Source organism: Dendrobates tinctorius, unplaced genomic scaffold, assembly GCF_039654945.1.
Source record: "Dendrobates tinctorius isolate UK_male_01 unplaced genomic scaffold, ASM3965494v1 ptg000304l, whole genome shotgun sequence".
Lineage (NCBI taxonomy): Eukaryota > Metazoa > Chordata > Amphibia > Anura > Dendrobatidae > Dendrobates > Dendrobates tinctorius.
The window spans coordinates 6,512,302-6,524,420 of record NW_027361971.1 but is presented as its reverse complement, the minus strand read 5'-3'; positions in this window follow the sequence as shown (position 1 = coordinate 6,524,420).

Genomic DNA, 12,119 nt, shown 5'->3' with positions numbered 1-12,119 from the left:
CTGGCGATGTTGGAGCCCAGGGTCAATCATGGAGCAGGCTGATGCCTAATTGCAGCAAGTTTTATATGTGATGTAGTTTGAATGTAGAGGCAGCAGTAGACATTGCCGGACACACAGCAGGGGAGCAGCTAGCGTTACTGAACCCCACTAACACTGGGGCATGTGTTTTCTCTGTGCAGACGGCACTTCCGAGCAACAACTGGCGATGTTGGAGCCCAGGATCAATCATGGAGCAGGCTGAGGCCTAATTGCAGCAAGTTTTATATGTGATGTAGTTTGAATGTGGAGGCAGCAGGAGACATTGCCGGACACACAGCAGTGGAGCAGATGGCATTACTGAACCCCACTAACACTGGAGCATGTGTTTTTCTCTGTGCAGACGGCATTTCCGAGCAACAACTGGTGATGTTGGAGCCCAGGATCAATCATGGAGCAGGCTGAGGCCTAATTGCAGCAAGTTTTATATGTGATGCAGTTTGAATGTGGAGGCAGCAGGAGACATTGACGGACACACAACAGGGGAGCAGCTGGCGTCACTGAACCCCACTAACACTGGAGCATGTGTTTTTCTCTGTGCAGACGGCACTTCCGAGCAACAACTGGCGATGTTGGAGCCTAGGATCAATCATGGAGCAGGCTGAGGCCTAATTGCAGCAAGTTTTATATGTGATGTAATTTGAATGTGGAGGCAGCAGGAGACATTGCCGGACACACAGCAGGGGAGCAGATGGCATTACTGAACCCCACTATCACTGGAGCATGTGTTTTTCTCTGTGCAGACGGCATTTCCGAGCAACAACTGGTGATGTTGGAGCCCAGGATCAATCATGGAGAAGGCTGAGGCCTAATTGCAGCAAGTTTTATATGTGATGTAGTTTGAATGTGGAGGCAGCAGGAGACATTGCCGGACACACAGCAGGGGAGCAGCTGGCGTTACTGAACCCCACTAACACAGGAGCTAGTGTTTTTTTTCTGTGCATACTGCACTTCTGAGCAACAACTGGCGATGTTGGAGCCCAGGATCAATCATGGAGCAGGCTGAGGCCTAATTGCAGCAAGTTTTATATGTGATGTAGTTTGAATGTGGAGGCAGCAGGAGACATTGCCAGACACACAGCAGGGGAGCAGCTGGCATTACTGAACCCCACTAACACTAGAGTATGTGTTTTTCTCTGTGCAGACGGCACTTCCGAGCAACAACTGGCGATGTTAGAGCCCAGGATCAATCATGGAGCAGGCTGAGGCCTAATCGCAGCAAGTTTTATATGTGATGTAGTTTGAATGTGGAGGCAGCAGGAGACACTGCCGGACACACAGCAGGGGATCAGCTGGCATTACTGAACCCCACTAACACAGGAGCTAGTGTTGTTTTCTGTGCGGACGGCACTTCCGAGCAACAACTGGCGATGTTGGAGCCCAGGATCAATCATGGTGTAGGCTGAGGCCTACTTGGAGCAAGTGTAAAATCTGAGGTAGTTTGAATGTAGAGGCAGCAGGAGACTTTGCCGTACACACAGCAGGGGAGCAGATGGCGTTACTGAACCCCACTAACACTGGAGCATGTGTTTTTCTCTGTGCAGACGACACTTCCGAGCAACAACTGGCGATGTTGGAGCCCAGAGTCAATCAGGGTCAATCAGGTTGTAGGCTGAGGCCTAATTTCATCAAGTTTAATATCTGTTGTAGACTACTACTGATTTTAAACGTGCTCCAATTAGGCTTCTGGCAGTAGGAATGTGGACATCAGGGGATCAGCTGACATTACTGAACCCCAGTAACACAGGAACAAATGTTGATTGTGCAGACGGCACTTCTGAGCAGCAACTGGCAGTGTTGGAGGCCAGGGGAAATACTAGAGACAGAGTGGAGCTAGAGGCCTAATTGGAGTAGGGGAGCAGCTGGCGTTACTGAACCCCACTAACACTGGAGCATGTGTTTTTCTCTGTGCAAATGGCACTTCTGAGCAACAACTGGCGGTGTTGGAGCCCAGGGATTACAGTTCAGGTGGTAGAAACATGAACACAACAGGAGACCTGGATACTATTGCCAACCAATTATTTATTCTGGAAGAGGACTGGCAAATTCTGTCGAGATCCAGGCCTTGTTCATTTTCAGAAAAGTCAACGTTATCGGAGGATAGTCGCGTGCGACAGTCTGTTAGTACACCACATGCGGCACTAAAGACGCGTTCCGATAATAGCAGCAGGGCAAGCCAGCACCTCCAATGCATACTGGCTAAGCTCTGGCCATGTATCAAGCTTAGAGACCCAAAACTTGAAGGGGGAAGAGCCGTCTGGGAGTACACTAACAGGGCAAGACATGTACTCTGTCACCATCTGACGGAAACGTTGCCTCCTGCTGACTGGAGCTGTCTGTGATGGTGTAGACATTTGTGGCGGGCAAACAAAACTTTGCCACATTTGGGCCATACTGGTCTTGCCTTGTGCTGAGGTGCTGCCTCTGCTCCCTCTTTGTGCAGAGCTTCCTCCACTGCCTCGACGCACTGAGCTGCTTTGTAAAGCACTAGCAGCACTGCTCTCGGGTGGAATGGAGAACATGATGGAATGTACCAGTGTCTCTTGGTACTCCTGCATTTTACGCTCCCGGTTCAACGGTGGTATGAGGCTTTGTAAGTTGTCCCGGTAGTGAGGATCTAGGAGGGTGTACACCCAATAATCAGCTGTGTTGAGAATGTGGGCGATGCGGCGGTCGTTTCTCAGGCACTGCAGCATGAAATCAACCATGTGCTGCAGACTCCCAACTGCCAAAGAAACGCTGTCCCCTGCTTGAGGCGTGATCTCTGCCTGCTCTGCATCACCCCACCCTCGCTGTACATACTGACTAGAGCATTGTGTACCTCCCTCCTTTGGAGAGATGTCTTCATCCTCCATTGACTCCTCCTCATCCTCCTCACAAAGTGTCCCATGCCTAGGCCTTTGTGAGGAACCACATAGCACAGACTGTCCAGAAGCAGATGGCATTTGTGACTCCTCATCCTCCACCTCTTCCAAAACCTCCTCCCTTAGTGCTTGCAGTGTTTTTTGAAGCAGGCAGATAAGGGGGACAGTCATGCTGACTAGTGCATCATCTGCACTCGCCATCCGCGTGGAATCATCGAAGGCACGCAAAATGAGGCAGATGTCCTTCATAGAGGCCCACTCAGTGATGCTGAAGTGTGACCGGCACACAGTGCGACTTGTTTGCGCCTGATGCAGCTGGTACTCCATTACTGCTGCCTGCTGCTCACACAACCGCTCCAACATATGTAACGTTGAATTCCAACTGGTGGGTAGGTCACACATGATGCGATGTTCCGGAAGACGTGATCGGCGTTGCAGAGCTGCAATGCGCGATCTTGCCTTGCTGGAACGCCGCATGTGAGCGCACTCTATGCGGACCTTGTGCAGCAGTGCATCAAGATCCGGATAGTCTCTCAGAAAGCTCTGCACGACCAAGTTGAACACATGTGCCAGACATGGGATGTGAGTGAGGTTGTCTAGGCCCAGAGCTGCCACCAGATTTCGGCCATTGTCACACACTACAAAGCCTGGCTGGAGATTCGCTGGCACAAACCACACGTCGCTCTCCTGCTTGATGGCATTCCAGAGCTCCTGCGCTGTGTGGCTTCGATTCACCAAAGAAATTAATTTCAGTAAAGCCTGTTGACGTTTGGCCACGGCTGTGCTCATATCGGTCGTAACAGGCTCCTGCAGCGCTGATTCTGAGGAACTGGAGTATGAGGAGGAGTCAATGTGTACAGACAGGATTCCTGCAATCCTTGGAGTTGGCAGAACAAGAACAGCGCCACTCTCAAGATCTGTCCCCGTTCCACAACATTGACCCAATGGGCAGTGAGGGAAATGTATCTTCCCTGTCCATGGTTACTGGTCCACGCATCGGTGGTCAGGTGGACCTTGCTACTGACGGCGTTTAGTAGCGCATGTTTAATTTTTCCCTCCACATGCTTTTGCAGGGCAGGGACGGCTTGCCTGCTGAAATAAAAGTGGCTGGGCACGGTGTATTGTGGGACTGCCAATGCCATGAAGTTCCGGAAGGTGTCTGTCTCCACCAGCCTGAATGAGAGCATTTCAAGGGCCAGTAGTTTGGCAATGCCAGCATTCAGAGCCTGTGCTTGGGGATGGTTTGCCGAGTATGGCCGCCTTTTCTCCCATGCCTGTGCTACCAATGGCTGTAGAGTGGCCTGGGAGTGTGAGGATGTATGGGAACGTGGTGCTGTGGGTGGAATGTCACTGGGTCTCTGGACCACAGTGCCAGAGGTTCTTCCATGGCGATCCTGTGAGGAAGCCGAACCAGCTGTGTGTGAGCTGGAGGAAGAGGCTACAACACGAGCTGAAGAGGTGGTAGGTGGTGCTGTAGGTTGGCCTACGTCTTCAGTGTGTCTTTGCAACTCCACCACGTGCTTGAGCCGCACATGTTTCCACATATTTGTGGCATTGAGGTTGCTGACACTTTTCCCTCCTTTGACTTTCTGGTGACACAGCTTGCATTTGACAAAGCAAATGTCATCTGCAACTGTGTCAAAAAAGGACCATGCACTGCAAGTCTTGGGAGCGCCCATTTTGGCTTTTGGAAGAAGAATGCTCCTAACGGGTGCCGAAGTGGAGGCTACAGGCAACCAAGTCTGCCCCCTCCCTCTCCCTCTGTTTTGGCCATTTGGGGAATCTCTTCCTCAGAGCTGCTCCCACCACCTTCCTGTTCTTCATGCCATGATGGGTCAAGGACCTCATCATCTACACTCCCCTCATCAAACACCTGCTTCTCCTGGGTAGTCTCGTCAGCACCGTACGCACCAGAAAGTGGCACCTGAGTCTCATCATCTGATGCGTACTGAGGTGTGCTGACCATAGGCACTGGCCCACCCGCCTCTTCAGATTCAGAGGGACAAAGCAGTTGCGCATCACTGCATACTCCCTCTTCTTCACATTCTTGAATGCTGCTTGGCTGGCCCCCCCCTTTCCAAGCCAACTGATTCAGAGAACAGAAGTAGAGACTGAGATGTCTCCTGTCCAGCGCTCTCTGACTGCCTGGGCAATTTGGCAGGTGGTGAAGAGACAGATGGTTGCTCTTCAGTGCTCTGGCCCTGAGAGGATGTGGAAGTCATTGAAGTTGATGCATTAGCTGCCATCCATCCGACAACGGCTTCAATTTGTTCGTCCCGCAGCAGTGGGGTATGGCGAGGTCCTACAAAGCTGCGCATAAAGGACTGTTGCCTGGCAAAACTGGGGGATGCTGACTCACTGGTGCCCGCAGCAGACACAGAATCCCCACGTCCTCTCCCTGCTGAATCCGCAAGTCCTCTCCCTGCTGCAACTCCACGTCCACAACCACATGCCTTACTCCCTGCCTTCTTCATCTTGGTAGACTGATAAAGATAGGCAGAAAAGTACAAAGGGGGGCTTAGTGTGCTTATTCCTGAGCAGCTGCTAACAGGTATAAGAAACACTAATTTTATAAAGTGTGTGGACTACACTTTAATATGAGCTAATGTGGCCTACACAACTGTCAAGTGGAGTGTTTGGTGAACTTTATTTTGTTTTTGTTTTTTCAAAAAAATAAAAAGGATGTGACCAAAGATGTGAAAGTGATAGTATCACAAACTTTTTGGAGCTATTACAATGCAGGAAGGTAACCTACAATGCAATAGATGAGGCTCCAAAAAATAGGGTAATACTAATCTGGCTGAGGCTGCAGGGCACAAGCCAGAAAAAGAGCTCATCTATCTACTCCTATACAGTGTTTGCAACCAACCAATGTATATGGATACGGATGGATGCACACTAATAGGAGAATTAATGAAAAATGAGCTGCAATAAAAGAAAATATGTTTGAGGCAGTGACGCACGCTGAGCAGCCTACAACCTGACGTAGCTGCAGGACACACTACAGCGTAAGCTGCATTTACACACAGAGACCTCTCAGACAGCTGTGAACAGTGCAGATAACAGGGCACTAGCACTGAAAGGCTGCAGAAAGGCTCCGCTGTCTACTCCTATAGTGTTTGCAACCAATGTATATGGATACGGATGGATGCACACTAATAGGAGAATTAATGAAAAATTTGCAGCAATAAAAGAAAAATATGTATGAGGCAGTGACGCACACTGAGCGGCCTACAACCAGACATGGCTGCAGGACACACTACACAGCGTGAGCTGCACTCACACAGACCTTGCAGACAGCTGTGAACAGCGCTGCATGGCAAAAGAAAGCTACACTGATTGATAATGTAGCCTGGGTAAAGCACAATATTATTTGGAAAATCGCTATCTCTAACTGTCCCTCAGAGTCTTGAACAGCAGCCTGTCCCTAACTGAATTCACAGCAGAGTGAACCCTAAATGGCGGCAGCGGCGGCTTTTATAGTGCATCATGACATCATTTCAGCAGGCAATCACAGCCATGCCATTAGTTAACATGCCTACATGCCTAACAGGATGTGCCCACACTTCTGAGGACTGTCATTGGCTGAATCAAATTAAACTAGCTCATAGCATTATGGGAACTTCCGATTCTGGTATTCGATATGCAAAAAGTATCGGAACTCAGTATCGGAATTCCAATACCGCGAATATCGGCCGATACTCGATATTCGCGGTATCGGAATGCTCAACACTAACCATGATAGTTCCTTTTGGATAAATATTTAGGTTTACTGTGCGCTGCTGAGACCAGGATAAAGTCACCACATGAGAATCTTTTTAACTCTTTATTCCCAACGCGTTTCAAAGTGAAAAGCCACTTCTTCTTCAGGGGATGACATATAGTGGATAGATACAGCCTTCTCTGGTTAAATACATTCATTATTTGAATTTAGGCGCCAAAAACCACATGGGATGAGAGGACAGATGTCAGAGTTCAAGGGTTAATGGAGCGTAAAAACAGTTTACAAATGTTCTTATTATTTAACAGTAAAATTTCTTAATTTCTCTTTACAGATAATATGTCAAAAATAAAAAAGAAAGAAAAAAGCTACATACTGAAAAAAAGGTTAATATGGGAGATGGATCGAACCCATTGAAAATGTATATATTTATCTCGTAGTCCAGAGTCTATACCACTCGAACAGAGCAGATTTCGTTCAAAAAAGGAAGAAAACGGGGAAGAGTATTAAAATATGTTTAAAGATGTAATTAAAATTTATTTTATTAAAATTGTGAATGTGTTAAAATATGTATGAAAATTGTATAAAAATTGTGTATAATAAAATTGCATTGGATTAATAATTGTTTGAAAAGGATTTTTTTCTATATGGACTTAGGGATATAATTCTGATGGGGGGATGTCAAAATGATTGATTAGTGCATGGTTAAAGAAGCGGACCTACAAAAAGGAGTCCAGACATACCCCACAGAAGCAAGTTCTCATCCCAAGGGAAAACACACCTAAAACAATAAAAAATTCTTTAAAAGGAAATTATTAAAATCTAATCAATAAATTAGTGAGAGCGCTCCAATGGAAAAAAAGACAAATACACACCGAATTCACTCCAAATGTACTCCAGGAAATTGTTAAAAGACAAAAATATTTTAAAAAAGGAAAATTAAAGGAAGACTCCTGTGATTTCGTTTAGACCGTTAGGCTTCAGCGTATTTAGTCTATAAATCCAAAAAATCTCCTTACGGTTTAATTGTCCCATTCTGTCAGGGTGATCACTGGGTATGTGTTCGATAGGGCTAGTTTTTAACCCATTATAGTTTTTCCCATGTTTCAGAGCAAAATGCCTGGATAAACCGTGTTGCATAAAACCTATTTTAATATTATGTCTATGGGAATTAACCCTTCGGTGTAAGGGCTGAGTTGTTCTTCCCACGTATTGTTTTTTGCAGTCACATTCTATAACATATATCACGAATCCTGTAGTACAATTTAAAAAACTTTTGATGGGAAAACATTCTTTAGTGAAAGTGGATTGAAAAGTTTTTTCTTTATGGGAAATGATGCCGCAACATAAGCAATTACTTTTACCACATTTATATATCCCTATTACAGAATTTGAGGGATGGGAGGATGGTTTCATTCTGAGACGACTTGGAGCAATTATATTTTTAATAGTGGGTGCTCTACGAAAAGTGATACCGGGATTTCTCGGAACAATATTACATAAAATTGGATCATTTAAAAGAACATGCCAATTGCGTGTTAGAATTTCTCTAATTTTAATGTTCTCAGCGCAAAATTGTGTGATAAAATTGCCTGTAAACTTCTTACTATCGGTTGTGATTCTCTTGGTTCCATGAATTAATAAATCCTGAGAGAGGTTTTTACTAGTATTATAGGCATCTTTAACCAATCCCTCATGGTATTTCTTAGCTTTAAACCTATTCCTCAATATTTCAGCCTGATTTTCGAAATCCTTCATATCAGTACAATTTTTTCTGATTCTTTTATATTGGTTTGCGGGTATATTTTTTAGCCATTTGTTAAAATGACCACTGCTGAAAGGTATATAGCTATTTTTATCAACGTGTTTGAAAATAGTTTTCGTTAGAATATTATTATTCTGAATAAATATCGTGATATCTAAAAAATTTATAGTGGAAGAATTATATAATGAAGAAAAAGACAAACCCCAGGAATTGTTATTCATATCTCTGATAAATTCATCGATATCATTCCTGGAGTTATCCCACACAAAAGACTTACTAAAGAATGGGACAATAATCTTAATAACTGTATGCACAAAATGATTTTACTTTTGTACAAAAAGAGATCCAAACTAGCCGAAACAGCAGTTTCTAAAATTTTAGAACTGTCTAAAGAGTTGATCCCTTATCATAAACATCCAGAATATAAAAAAATCAATTCCAATATAATTACACACGTTATGCAAGTTGAACACGAAACTGTTCTCAAAAAATCAAAAAAATTACAAAGAGATAGGGAAGATTATAGAAGAAAAATTGATCAAACCAATAAATCTATATCGAAAATACCTGATACAACACCAATGGAAAAAATTAAATCAGTACAACCACCTCAAGAAAAAGAGAATGATAGAATAAATATCAGAAATAATGATATCTCACAGACAACAGATCAAACCAATAAATCTATGCCAAACACATCTGATACAATACTAATAGAAAAAATAAAATTAATGCAGCTACCACAAAAAAAAGAGAATATTTTCTCTAAACCCCCCATAATAAAAACCACTAAGATGACTGCACCACTAATCGAACTTCCCATCATTTCCCATAAAGAAAAAACTTTTCAATCCACTTTCACTAAAGAATGTTTTCCCATCAAAAGTTTTTTAAATTGTACTACAGGATTCGTGATATATGTTATAGAATGTGACTGCAAAAAACAATACGTGGGAAGAACAACTCAGCCCTTACACCGAAGGGTTAATTCCCATAGACATAATATTAAAATAGGTTTTATGCAACACGGTTTATCCAGGCATTTTGCTCTGAAACATGGGAAAAACTATAATGGGTTAAAAATTAGCCCTATCGAACACATACCCAGTGATCACCCTGACAGAATGGGACAATTAAACCGTAAGGAGATTTTTTGGATTTATAGACTAAATACGCTGAAGCCTAACGGTCTAAACGAAATCACAGGAGTCTTCCTTTAATTTTCCTTTTTTAAAATATTTTTGTCTTTTACCAATTTCCTGGAGTACATTTGGAGTGAATTCAGTGTGTATTTGTCTTTTTTTCCATTGGAGCGCTCTCACTAATTTATTGATTAGATTTTAATAATTTCCCTTTTAAAGAATTATTTATTGTTTTAGGTGTGTTTTCCCTTGGGATGAGAACTTGCTTCTGTGGGGTATGTCTGGACTCCTTTTTGTAGGTCCGCTTCTTTAACCATGCACTAATCAATCATTTTGACATCCCCCATCAGAATTATATCCCTAAGTCCATATAGAAAAAAATCCTTTTCAAACAATTATTAATCCAACGCAATTTTATTATACACAATTTTTATACAATTTTCATACATATTTTAACACATTCACAATTTTAATAAAAGAAATTTTAATTACATCTTTAAACATATTTTAATACTCTTCCCCGTTTTCTTCCTTTTTTGAACGAAATCCGCTCTGTTCGAGTGGTATAGACTCTGGACTACGAGACATATATATAATTTTTCAATGGGTTCGATCCATCTCCCATATTAACCTTTTTTTCAGTATGTAGCTTTTTTCTTTCTTTTTTATTTTTGACATATTATCTGTAAAGAGAAATTAAGAAATTTTACTGTTAAATAATAAGAACATTTGTAAACTGTTTTTACGCTCCATTAACCCTTGAACTCTGACATCTGTCCTCTCATCCCATGTGGTTTTTGGCGCCTAAATTCAAATAATGAATGTATTTAACCAGAGAAGGCTGTATCTATCCACTATATGTCATCCCCTGAAGAAGAAGTGGCTTTTCACTTTGAAACACGTTGGGAATAAAGAGTTAAAAAGATTCTCATGTGGTGACTTTATCCTGGTCTCAGCAGCGCACAGTAAACCTAAATATTTATCCAAAAGGAACTATATTGGCGGTCACGGTTGTGAACCTCGGGCGTGCAGCAGGCTGACATTGATTTACATGCTTTTATTCGTTCTGGGAAAGGTGAGTAGATTCCATTTGAATTTGTTCTATCTTCCACCCAGATAAGACCCTATTGCGCTCTTTCCTTTTTAGTTTTATCCCAACACTAACCATGAGGCATAGGGTTTGGCCTTTGGGCCACTCATTTATATTATGGGTTACCCAACGGGCTGAAGGCCATCCTGGAGGTAGAAATTTGGGTTTTGGGAGATGAATTTTATGTGTCTGGGTATAAGGGGTTTACATTGGCCACAAGTGCTTACTGATGTCGTGTACATCCCCAGAACAAACACTGGTACGACAATCCTTGTGCTGCATGGGGGGAAATGAATTATGCCCCTGCAAATTGGCAGAGTTTCTGTTCATGATGCGCTCAGATGTGGACCGCTTTCGCAGTTTTTCCAGAGTTAGTCTTCGCTTGGTCTAAAATAATTTGAGAGCATTGCGGCGAGGGCAAGAGATGGAATGGCTGTTGAGTGGACAAGAAGGCTTAATGCTAGTATTTCCAAATTCATTCAGGAGAGATTTGGGTTTGTCATTCGTCACAGGCAACTAGAAGAGGATAATGTGGCATTATTGAGGTCGGACGGCGTCCACCCGGCTGATATCAGGCTATAAATATTTCTATCAGGGCTTTAAGATTGTGTTGAGCTGGCTCTGTTATTGATGGGTGGGGGTCAGAGTCCTGTCTAATCTACAAGATCCTCCGTGGCTGTAAAAGAAAGAAAGGACACAAGACTATGGCTCATTGGCTGACTTGCCTCTGAATTGGGAACAGGGCATTGGGCGATGAGCACGACTTAATAAAATATAAGTGCCTTTTTAATGGTTGTTATTAAAAGATAATAAAGCTATGACCGACCTTCACCCATCACTTTGTGTTATGTGCATTATTTGGTTGGGGTTTGTGTTTTGGAAAGTGTGCCAAAGGAGGGGGTCTGGGTCTTGGCTCTGGGGTCACTGCAGTCTGGCAGGCACCGCACTGCGTAAGGAGAGTGCCTCTGACTTGTGCGCCCTCCCCTCTCTCACCCCTCTTTCCCCCAAGCTTGTCTGAGGCACACTTTGGTTCAGCTGCCCATGGTGGGAGGAGTAGGGATGGGGTGAGGGATCGTAAGCCAATCAGGAGCAGGGGTTTCAATTTACCCCTCCCTCCTCCTTACAGCTCCTATATATGCTATGGTATGATGCCTATTACTTCCTCTTCCTCCCAGCTTGAAGAGGGTCCTGGAGGCGCTTGTCCCACCCTCCCTCTCTTATTGAGTTGAGTTTGTAATATTTTTTCTAATTGTTTTGTTTTTTCCTAGATTTCAAGTCACAGCGGTAAAAGAAAGAAAGGACACAAGACTATGGCTCATTGGCTGACTTACCTGTGAATTGGGAACAGGGCATTGGGTGACGAGCACGTCTTAATAAAATATAAGTGCCTTTTTAATGGTTGTTATTAAAAGATAATAAAGCTGTGACCGACCTTCACCCATCACTTTTTGTTATGTGCATTATTTGGTTGGGGTTTGTGTTTTGGAAAGTGTGCCAAAGG